The sequence below is a fragment of the Mytilus galloprovincialis genome, chromosome 4 (assembly GCF_965363235.1).
Source record: "Mytilus galloprovincialis chromosome 4, xbMytGall1.hap1.1, whole genome shotgun sequence".
In the NCBI taxonomy this organism is placed as follows: domain Eukaryota; kingdom Metazoa; phylum Mollusca; class Bivalvia; order Mytilida; family Mytilidae; genus Mytilus; species Mytilus galloprovincialis.
This window is the reverse complement of record NC_134841.1, coordinates 77,241,589-77,253,658: the sequence shown is the minus strand read 5'-3', so window position 1 is coordinate 77,253,658 and position 12,070 is coordinate 77,241,589. Positions and strand designations below refer to the sequence as shown.

At 32.1% G+C, this 12,070-nt stretch overlaps 1 long non-coding RNA gene across 1 annotated transcript; it reads right to left on the bottom strand.

The window, feature by feature from the left end:
- Window positions 1-8,621: 8,621 nt before the first annotated feature.
- On the bottom strand, window positions 8,622-11,421 carry LOC143070765 (uncharacterized). The gene is made up of 3 exons (XR_012976687.1): window positions 11,209-11,421; window positions 10,217-10,333; window positions 8,622-9,329 (listed from the first exon to the last, which is right to left on the bottom strand). It is a non-coding gene; the product is annotated as an uncharacterized LOC143070765 (long non-coding RNA).
- Window positions 11,422-12,070: the final 649 nt, after the last annotated feature.

The window sequence follows — 12,070 nt, the reverse complement described above, 5'->3', positions numbered from 1 at the left end:
CAAACATATGTGTAATATCTATAGCGTCAACGTTGACGTCAATTACAGTGGTAATTTGGGTCCACGACAGATCGATAGGATATACCATGTTAAGGAGGGGTATTTGCGAAAAATACCAGTCGAGAGAATGTTAAATTTCGCGAGCCGTAAATGCTTATTTGTGATTATGATTGATTGTTATCGTGGTCTTTGAACGGTTATGTTTAGTATATGTCTTGTATATTTGTAGTTTTTAAGGACTTCAAACCAAATTTGTTACATATTTGTTTCTGTATCAGTTCAAGAATAAAATATACGTTCAATTTGGAGATTTAAACGATATTTCCAAAACAATATTAATTTTATTTGATTTTAAACTATTTATTTGAAATAATCAATATCAACGATTTTCCCTAAAATATGGTGTCCGCGCATTTAGATTAGATTGTGGTTTCGGAGCAAAAGGCTCAAATAAAAGGTTGCAAATTAATTGCATCAGAATTCAATTTTATACACATTCACATATTTTCCCTAAAATATAGTGTCCGCGCATTTAGATTAGATTGTGGTTTCGGAGCAAAAGGCTCAAATAAAAGGTTGCAAAATAATTGCATCAGAATTCAATTTTATACACATTCACATATTTTAATCGTATTGGTGCAAATGTATTAAAACTAGAGGATCACCTTGGTCTATGTGCATATTAAACAATAGAGACAATAGAGACAGATAAATTCATGACAAAATTATGTTTAAAATTTGGTGATCGTAATGTGTTTGTAGATCTAACTTTACGGAACATTCTTGTTGCTACAATTATCTCTAAAATCTACAATGAACTTTGCCCAGTAATAACAGCGGAAAATATTTTCTAAAAATTTACAAAAATTTACAAAAAATTTATGAAAATTGTTAAAAAATGAATATAAAGGGCAATAACTCCTACAGGGGTCAATTGACAATTTTGGTCATGTTTGCCTTATTTGTAGATCTTACTTTGCTGAACATTATTGCAGTTAACAGTATCTCTATCTATAATAATATTCAAGATAATAACCAAAAACTGCAAAATTTCCTTTAAATTACTAATTCTGGGGCAGCAACCCAACAACGGTTTGTCTGTTTGTCGGAAAATTTCAGAGCAGATAGATCTTGACCTGATAAACAATTTAGCCCCTGTCAGATTTGCTCTTAATGCTTTGGTTTCAGAGCTATAAGCCAAAATCTACATTTTACCCCTTTGTTCTATTTTTAGCCATGGCGGCCATCTTGGTTGATTGGCAAGGTCACGCCACACATTTTTTAAACTAGATACCCCATTAAATATTGTGGCTAAGTTTGGTTAAATTTGGCCAGGTAGTTTCAGAGAAGAAGATTTTTTTAAAAGAATACATAAATTTTAGAACAATGGTTAAAAATTGACTATAAAGGGTAATAACTCCTAAAGGAGTCAACTGACAATTTTGGTCATGTTGACTTATTTGTAGATCTTATTTTGCTGAACATTATTGCTGATTACAGTTTATCTCTATCTATAATAATATTAAAGATAATAACCAAAAACTGCAAAATTTCCTTAAAATTACCAATTCAGGGGCAGCAACCTAACAACGAGTTGTCCGATTCATTTGAAAATTTCAGGGCAGATAGATCTTGACCTGATAAACAATTGTATGTCAGTCGGATTTGCTCTAAATGCTTTGGTTTTTGAGTTATAAGCCAAAAACTGCATTTTACACCTATGTTCTATGTTTTAATTAGCTTGGTTGGTTGGTTGGCCGGGTCACCGGACACATTTTTTAAACAAGATACCCCAATGATGATTGTGGCCAAGTTTGGTTAAATTTGGCTGATTAGTTTCAGAGGAGAAGATTTTTTTAAAAGTTTACGGACGACGGACGCCGTACCACGGACGACGGACGCCAAGTGATGAGAAAAGCTCACTTGACCTTTCAGGTCAGGTGAGCTAAAAACGAAAACAATAATCGGTGTCAATATGACATCATTACTCGATCACATTTCCATGTTCAGTAAACCGTTTAATCATGGTTTAATCATGGTAAACCACAATTTTGGATATCAATTTAAATGAACATAATTATGACGTACTAAGTTTCAAATTGATGTGACCACAATTTGATGTTAGAATATAGCAAGATGAATATGTTACATGCAATAATACAGTATGGTGCATACGACATCTATTTTGTAATTAAATTCTTCACGTAAATTTCCAACTGACGCACAACATCGACTTATCGAAAATAAACGGTCGCGTCCTCAGCAAAAATAAAACTGACAGATATCGATAGTCTAAAAGTTTCATACGATTCATTCGTTGTAGCATACACATGTAAATGAATTTAATGCTTCTTTCTTGTAATTTCATGTGAGTGTCAAAGCATTTAACGTCAGCACATTTTAATACAAAACGCATAGCTTTATTAAATATATAAACAACCTAATAGAATATAAAAGAGAAGCATAACATTCTTTACAACAAAGTAGACAAACTAGAAAATAGTCGCTGCATGTTGTTTCCAAACTTTAGAAAACAATCCATGTCTTAAGGATGTACTTAGGTGAGCTTTTGGAATGTGTGTCAAATGTTCGGACTCCTCGGTGTTTTTCCATACGATACGAGGTAATATATATTTTCCCCCATAACACTCATTTATATTTACAGGTTAATCATGGTAAACCGCAATTTTGCATATCAATTTAAATGAACATATGATGTTCTAAGTTTCAAATTGATGTGACCGCAACTTGATGTAAGAATGCAGCAAGATAATTGATGAATATGTTCGTTGTCAAAGCGTTACACGTTGTTGTGACGTCAACCTATTATTTTATATAATAAAACCTGTCCCCTTTGTAGCTACTTTATATATGTAAAAAATGTCTATAGTATTCTGGGGTTTTCACTAGAGGGTTGTTACTTAAAAAAGAAGCTATTAAGACATTTCTTTTGTAAAGATGAAGTCATCCCAACGAGCAGTGTAACTGTAAAAACGCCATATTGATTCGGTCGACCGTTATGAAATATAACAGCATTATCTGTCACAAGTGTTTCAGAACTGTTTAACATATCGTAGCACAATCTTGTCTTTTCCTCGAATGTGGAAAAATCATCAGGGTTTTTTTTTATTTGAAAAACAACAATAACCTCTAATGAACCGGGTGTTGCTAAACGGCGGAAACGGAAAACAGAATGGAAACGGAAACGGAAAGAAATTTTTATATAGACGGAATTTAAGGGGAGGGAAAAAAGAACATCAATAGATCTTGCTGGTAATTTTTGCTATTAAAAGTTTCTATCTATTTATCATATATTTCAATATAACAGGCGAACATGTAAGTGAGAAAATTTGTCAAATAAGGTCGATAACTCCTAGTCATTTGACCGTTTTGACGTGAATGGACTTAAGGTAGAGCTCAACATTCTAATGAAATTGAGAATGAAAAATGTCAAAGAAGCAACAACCCGATGAAAGACCAGACAACATCAGAAGGCCACCAATTGGTCTTGAACGCACCCGGAGGTGGTATCAGCTGGCCCCTAAATAAAATTGTGTACTAGTTCAGTGAAAATTGGCGTCACACTAAATTCCAAAACATATAAACTAGACTAACAAAGGTCAGAAATTCCTGAAATTGGAACAGGCGAAAAAATGCGGAGGGGGGGGGGTAAACTTATTTTGTGAGATCCCAACCCTCCCCCTATACCTCTAGCCAATGTAGAATTAAGAAACACATATGAAGCAATACACAGCAAACCTAATTTTAAAAGAAGTCCGAGTCCGATGACAGATTAGACATGTTTTTCACACAGTTTTTAAACTAGATACACCGATGATAATTGTTGCAAAAATTAACCAAAACTGTCGGGCGACTCCTTAAAAGACATATGTTCAATAACATTTGGCTATGTAGTTTCAGAGACTGAGACATTTTGTAAAAGTTAACAAAGACGAAAATCGGACGACGAACGCCAAGTGATGAGAAAAGCTCACTTAGCAGGGCCAAGTCAGTTAAAAAAAGAACTCTCAAAATATACCACTAAAGACTAAAGCAGGTCTTAGTACTAGCAGAAAACGACCATGACAGAGCAAAAACATTGAATGAATATATCACTATAATTGTATCAACTAAGAAGACATCAACTAAATATGTACCACTAAATACACCGTTACATCCAAATTGGAAAGACATAATAACTTAAGTATGGACGAAAACAAAATTAGAATATTGATTCAATACATAAAAAGTATGAGGGCCAGACGAAATAGGTTATAGAATTTAAAAAAAAATATATAAAATGAATTAGCAGCTATCATATTATTATTCACCATTTTTTCAACAATCATCAATTCCAGCATGATACGTGATGAATGGACAACAGGTCTGGAGACATTTGTGCATTTCCGCTATTCAAGTATCTCAAACATGCATTCAATGCAGGATGCTGCAAAATATAGTATGCTCCAACATAATGCGGTATCGTCTAGATTATTATAGTACCATCAATGGTTACGTCATAGATGCATGATTTTTTGTTGGTTGTTCGTGGCTTTGAACTAGCTGGTAGTTAACTGCGAGTACAACCTAGCGTCTTTTTGCTGTTGGGATGTACAAGTACCCGGCCACGTCCACTTCAAGTGTATTTGTGTCCATCTAGTGAGTTAAGCCTTTTCAACTGATTTTTATAGTTCGTTCTTATGTTGTAATGTAATACCACTGTCCCAGATTAGGGGGAGGGTTGGGATCCTACTAATATGTTTAACACCACCACATTCTGTATGTATGTGCCTGTCCAAAGTCAGTAGCCTGTAATTCAGTGGTTGTTGTATGTTTATGTGTTACATATTTGTTTTTCGTTCATTTTTTGTACATAAATAAGGCCGTTAGTTTTCTCGTTTGAATTGTTTTACATTTTCATTTCGAGGCCATTTATAGCTGACTATGCGGTATGGGCTTTGCTCATTGTTGAAGGCCGTACGGTGACCTATAGTTATTAATTTCTGTGTCATTTTGGTCTCTTGTGGAGAGTTGTCTCATTGGCAATCATACCACATCTTCTCTTTATATATTTACGTTAATGTCGCAGTTGCAATTACATGTATTGCGCCAAAAAAATCGTTAAGAACACCTTACAGATATATTTATTTCATATTTTGAAAACGCCCCATATAAACTATTAAATCAAAATTACACAGCTACAGGAAACCAGGTAAAACACATGCAATGTTTGATTTACTCATTCCTATGCTTCCGCAAGCAAAGAGTCGTGGTAAATTGAACAACATCATGATCAAACAGGTCCAACAGACCGTTGATTCTGGGGTATCTCAAGGAACTGTTCTGGTCATGTGTTATTAAGTTAATGATATCAGTGATATCTTGAAAAAATCGGGTGTATAGCCAATAGAAACATCAAAATGATCAGATTCGTAGTGTGAAATAAAGTATCATTTCCGTCATAAAAAAAGAACTGAGCAGAACGAGTTTTCAGTTAAACTGACATAGCACCAAAATCATTAAAAACTACCAAAATTAAAAGTAACTTTCAAATTTCAATATTCCTCTTGTGTGAATGAATATGTCTATGTTAACGGGTGTAACATGTGCAGTTGAATCAATTCACCCTTCCGGAGCAGCTGAGATCACCCCAAGTTTTTGGTAGGGTTCGTGTTGCTCAGCCTTTAGTTTATATGTTGTGTTTTGTGTACAATTGTTTGTCTGTTTGTCTTTTGGTCTTTTTGGCCATTTTTTTTTTTTAGTTTTTTAGTAATGGCGTTGACGGTTTGTTTTCGACTTCTGAGTTTGAATAACCCTTTGGTATTTTCCGCCTATCTTTCTGGATGTTTTCTTCTATAAATATAGTAAAACAGAATACTGAATTAGTGACACTATTTTCACTTAACATAATATTATGAAACAAAATTCACGGCTACTTGAGAGATATTGAATTTTCAGAGAAGAATTAAGCAAGATACATATATATTTAAAAAGTAGCGTGAACAATTTGTTTTTGAAAAACTTGGAACATGACTACGAAAAACCTCGTGAGGGCACTGTGCAAATAGTATATATCCATGTAGGCTACTAATTGTTCGCCACTTTTTGCACATCAATTCGTATTAATTGATTTAAATTATAGGAGATATAATGCTTTTCCTATGTAAATACCAAACACTAAACATACATCAGTATTGCAAGGATTTACTATACAAATCCTTGAGTATTGTAAATGTTGAGAAAGGCTTTGTATAGTTAGAGATTTTGTCATTTTTTTTCTTCATAAAACTAAAGTATATACAAGTTTCTATTGTAGTTTCCATATCGGATTTTGTCCATGATACACCATTGTCCTATTAGGTTTCTTTTAGGTTTTCTTTCCATTATACAAGAAAAGATACAACGAAAATCACCAATGCAGAACAACGCAACAAGATACACCACATCACTAATTTTGTTTCAAGGCAATTAAAAAAAAACAAAGAAGAAAACTGATGCAAAGGATTCCCCCAAATTTATTACTTCACATTCGATTTATAGAATCAAGGCCGATGTCAATCTTTTATAGGCCCATAGAGATATGTTTCGTGTTGTTGGGTTGCTATCTTATTGACATTGATCAAAATTTAAAAAGAAAAGAAAAGTCGAACAGACTATCCTGAATCGCATGAACTATGTACACATGACTTTATCAAATATTTCAAAAACATAGTCTCATCATCTCCTGGTAATTATTTCAATACTTTATGCTTTGAAATCTTTTCCTTTTAAATTCATTCCTCTGGGTTTTTTTTTCTTGTGAATATGTGAAATACTATATAAAACATGCCGATGTAGATAAAATTAACAAAAAGAAAAGATGTTAATTCTTTCTGTTTCCGTTTACTGTTTCCGTTCCGTATTCCGTTCCGTTTTCCGTTTCCACCGTTTAGCAACATCCCTAATGAACCAGACATTGCTTGCCTTTAACGGGCATCTGAATTAATTATTATTTGTTGTTAAGTTTGTGTCACTATTGTCTTTTTGTTTTGATGATGTTTTTCTGCATATTTATTATCCTTTCCTTGGTTTCTTATCTCCATTTTCTCTACATAAAATTCAGAAAACTGTTATAAACTTGGAAAAATTGGCAGTTTTACCTGCTACCGTATATTTTTCACAGAGATAAGCTTCACAAAACGTGGTATACATTGTACGGAAATGTTTGAATTGTCTTTATGGGAATAAGTTTGTGTAAATATTTCGTGAAGTTGGAATACGGGTAACTTTTTAAATATTCATTTTTATACATACAGTACTACGTTCAATAACTCTTTCACCAGCTTATTTCAATTTGGGAGATTACGTTCTCAAAACCTGATATTATAAATTGTATTTCTTAGGGACGGGTTGAAACTAAAATGTATCCGCCCAACTGACAGGCGGACAGACAACATAAATTATTGATAATGCATCCCAGTTTTTAAAGAGCCTTACCAGTTTTTAACTTAACATTTACCATACAATAGACGATGCTTCAGGAGAATAGTCTTATGCCAATATGATAAAGTTTTGGTTAGAACAATACAGAATATTTTTAAAATGATTTCATCACAAACGAATCCATCTTCAAAAATACATGTAGGATAAATGTAATAAATCTATGTAAGGCATCGAACGTTCTCCTTTTATTCGGTTAGAGAACATCAGTCTTTTCTCGGGCTTTTGTTTATACTTTAGTCAAATTTCTAAGCCAACGTTTTTTTTCTCAAAAAAATACATTAGAAAAAAGATTTTTTGATTAAACTGAACTTTAAATTTCACTTTTGCTCAACATCAATGGAAACAACTGTTTTAAGATCTTTGATATAGAATGTAGTATGATAATGTCTTTTTTGTATCTTTTTTGTTATAAATATCTTGCGTTTTCAATCGAGGTTGGTTTTTTGTCTCCGAATAGAAAAATTAAAAGGTGGCGAGAAATATACGATGTTGTAATTTAATTTGACCAAGGAAAAACTAAGATCAACCAAACCTATTTATAAAGAAAGCAAACAATTGGCGAAAGTATAAATTAGCTTAGAATGTGTATTCATATGTCCATACATGCATCCACTTGTATTTTTGTCCATCTGATGAGTTAAGCCTTTTTCAACTGATTTTTATAGTTCGTTCTTATGTTGTACTGTTTAACCCCGCCACATTATTTATGTATGTGCCTGTCCCAAGTCAGGAGCCTGTAATTCAGTGGTTGTCGTTTGTTTATGTGTTACATATTTGTTTTTCGTTCATTTTTTTTTTACATAAATAAGGCCGTGAGATTTCTCGTTTGAATTGTTTTACAGTGTCTTATCGGGGCCTTTTATAGCTGACTATGCGGTATGGGCTTTGCTCATTGTTGAAGGCCGTACGGTGACCTATAGTTGTTAATGTCTGTGTCATTTTGGTCTTTTGTGGATAGTTGTCTCATTGGCAATCATACCACATCTTCTTTTTTATATGTTTAATATTCATGCACTTTGTTTGGTAATGAGAACACTCAGAGTAGGTATAATATGTAAGTTTATTGACTAACGATAAAACAATATTAAAACAATACAATATAAAAAAATGATGTAAATTTCAAAACCTAATGCCCAGAATTTAACATGTATCACAGTCACAGATATACAATTATCACAGAACCCATTAAACTTTCATGTAAAGAGTAAATTATAGATTATGTATTATACTTTGGAAATTCGTTCATCTCAACTATATCTCATTCACTCAAATGAAAACATCGGATTGTCATCGTCGTTTAAACGGAAATTCTACTTAGAATGTTGTATATATATATGGAACTTCTTATAGCGTCAGCATAAAAGGCGAACTATAATTCCAAAGCACATACGTAAATATCACAACACAATATAGTGGACACCACTTACAGTTGATTAATATAATCTACTCGAGTTCCTCTTGATTTACCTCAAGATTGAATAAGCTGTTGATTTTTTTTAGCTTTCTTGGATATGATTTTTTAAAGCTGAGTATTGAACAATTAAATAGTCCATGATTTTAGAAGTATCTTTCACTGTTATGTAATCTCGAGCGAAACGGGTTGTTCTTTCCGAATGCGCGCGCAGTTCCCTGCTCATAACTTCCCGTGTCACGTGTTCAATGCTGTCTCCATTTGTGCTTATAACTTCGTCCATATGACAGAGGATGTCGTAAAGTTTCGATTCCATAATAAGAATTTCATTGGAATATTTTTTGTTTTCGTATATATCTTCGTCAAACTTCATCTTTTCGATGAAGACCAAAGCAATTGCTAAAGTTCTGTAGCTGTCTAAATGAGTTTTCGGTACCTGAAATAATAATAAAAAAAATACATTAGTGACATTAGTAATCATTCTGTCATTGTAAGATTGTTTACTAAATCAAAAACAAATTATAAATACATACAACGTAGAAATTGTGTTAGCAAAGAATTTGTGGATAGGGGTTTACAGAATAGAGAATTATGGATTAAAAAAAAAATAGAGGAAAATGAACTAAAAAATTATAGAATAAAGAATAACAAGGTACTTTAAAAATATAAAGCATAGAGAATAATTACCTATATACAGAGTAATAATATAATGCATAACTGGTAGCAACTTGTAGGAGACTTATTTATCAACCAACGATCTTGTTTTCTACATGTCTCTCAATTTTGTAAAGAATGATTAAAATCGAAGTATCAACGATAGCTCTTTTAAAGAGCATAGAAATCTTGGTTTTAAAGTTGGATTCTTCATAAAGGTACGCATGAAGATTTGAATATACACTTGTAATGTGAACGTTTTGATATTGTATTTTTTTTTAGGGTAATGAATCGATAGAAAAATTCGTTTGTATTGTATATATGTTTAGGTATTGTATATGTACTTTATGTTTAGTACATAGAGCATAATCATGATCATAGTATACTGGGAAATTTGATTTTTTTCAAAGTTAAGCATATTTTGCAGGATTTCCCATTTTCTATTGTCATTTTTGGAATTTGACCCTTGACTCTTAATGTAACTTCCCCCCTCGATAACAATAATGTGCTGTATATATTTATTCAAACATTGCCAACACTTATCAACAACATAAAATTGAAACGAAAAGATTCAATTTGGCGTTTTTAAAGATAATAATATTCCTTAATTCATTTTTAAAGATAAACATTGTTATTAGAATATACTTTTCAATAATAATGTAAACTTACATTGATTACGGAATTTTGTATATCCCCTTCCGTCGCAGTTTTAACATTTGGAAATCCATCATGATGAAGGCTATTCAGAAATGCCACATGTCGCATACTTTGCACTCGCTCCATGGCCTAAAAATCAAAGAGGATGATATTGAACACAAGTGGGAAGATTCAACTGACCAATGGAAATGATTGTAACACTTTTGTTTATTCACAAAAACTACATCCGTTAATTGAATAGTTAATAATTTTATCTTTTATCAAGTATTAATACTTACTGTACATATTTAAACAAGATAATATTGATTTATAATTATGACACTTAAAAATAAGGAGATATATTAATATAGATATGTAGAATTAAACACTCAAAACACCAATTTATTTCTCTTTTTTCAGTACTCATATTTGACAATTAATTTAGTTAACGCTTTTTTTTCAAATATTTTGACAAAATAATTTCATATAACGTAAAACAAGTCCGCTGTTGTAGTGCGATAACCGGGTTATGTATTGTATTTTAAATCCAGATATATATGTCATTAGATCACGTTTCTTACACCTTAATTTTTACTTCCGTATTCTGAGAATTATAGTGACATATTATTCTCGTATTGTTTACTATAACTAAAAAGAAAAATCACCGACCGTGTAGTTAAATTTATGAATGAATTTTTAAACATTCTTTTACTGATAAAATGAATAAGATAGCTTATGAATTTTCTTAAACATGGATTTAAATAATTTAAAATATTAACGGTAAGAATGATTTTCTAGCAAAAATGCGCGATACTAGTAGTTTCACTTCACTTTCCATCTACAATATTTGCTGCATTATACAACAACCCACTGACTTAATATAAAAAAAAGCCCAAAAAGGTTATCTATATTTATAATAGTTGATAGTCAAAAAGTACTTTTACATGTACATGCATACATGTTTCTGCGCCTTTTGTAAATGAAAGTTAGCACTGTTTTAAGCAAAATTATAAGGAAATACTTACAAATTTCTCTTGAAGGTTGCTTGAATATTCTTGTCCCTCTTTTATCAATACTAGCATACCAGTAATAATCTCAACAAGTGGTCGTGTAGGTACGGGTGGAAGATGGCTGGTGTCAGTATTGGATATTCCACAAGGATGTCGCCATCGCTCGGCGCCTGTTGGTGTTGTCTTTACCCTCGAAAACAGCGATGTAAGAATTGCTGTTAAATAGAAATATAATTCACGTTAGTAACCAATCATTTTTGTAATCTTCAATAAAAAATTCGCTGAAAAACATTACGTTAAAGGGTTATATTTAAATTCACCCGCAGAGTAAACTACAAGCCCTTTAATTTAAACGTTGACAATTTCAAAATGCTTTTTAAAAGTTCGTGTACCTAGTGATTGTGTTATCAGAAATTTTTAAAAAATGTGGCTAAAGATATTTTATTTTTTATATTTTAAATAACGATATTTAACCTTTTAAGCATTTTGCAGAAAATCTAAAGACATACCTATCGTGCAAAGAGAATGCGTTATAAAGCATGCAGACATTTTCGTATCAAACATCATTTTGCTGTATCTTGAAAAACTTATTTCTAATTAATATAAGGATTGAAATATGAGAAAAGTAATGTTTTAACTAGCATATATACTAGGTTTAGCCTACAATGTATACAGGGCCGGGGAATTCTGTTCTATTTTTAGCACGAATGAGTAAACTATCGCTTATCTAGGTGGTCATTGACTATTTGTGTTCCCAACGATATTCCCGGACATGCATGCATACCAAACCCACTTCGATTCTGAATCTTATAATTTGTTTTCTTAACCGCAAAAAAATAATTTTAATAATTATTGTAAGTATTTTGAAGGCAAAATA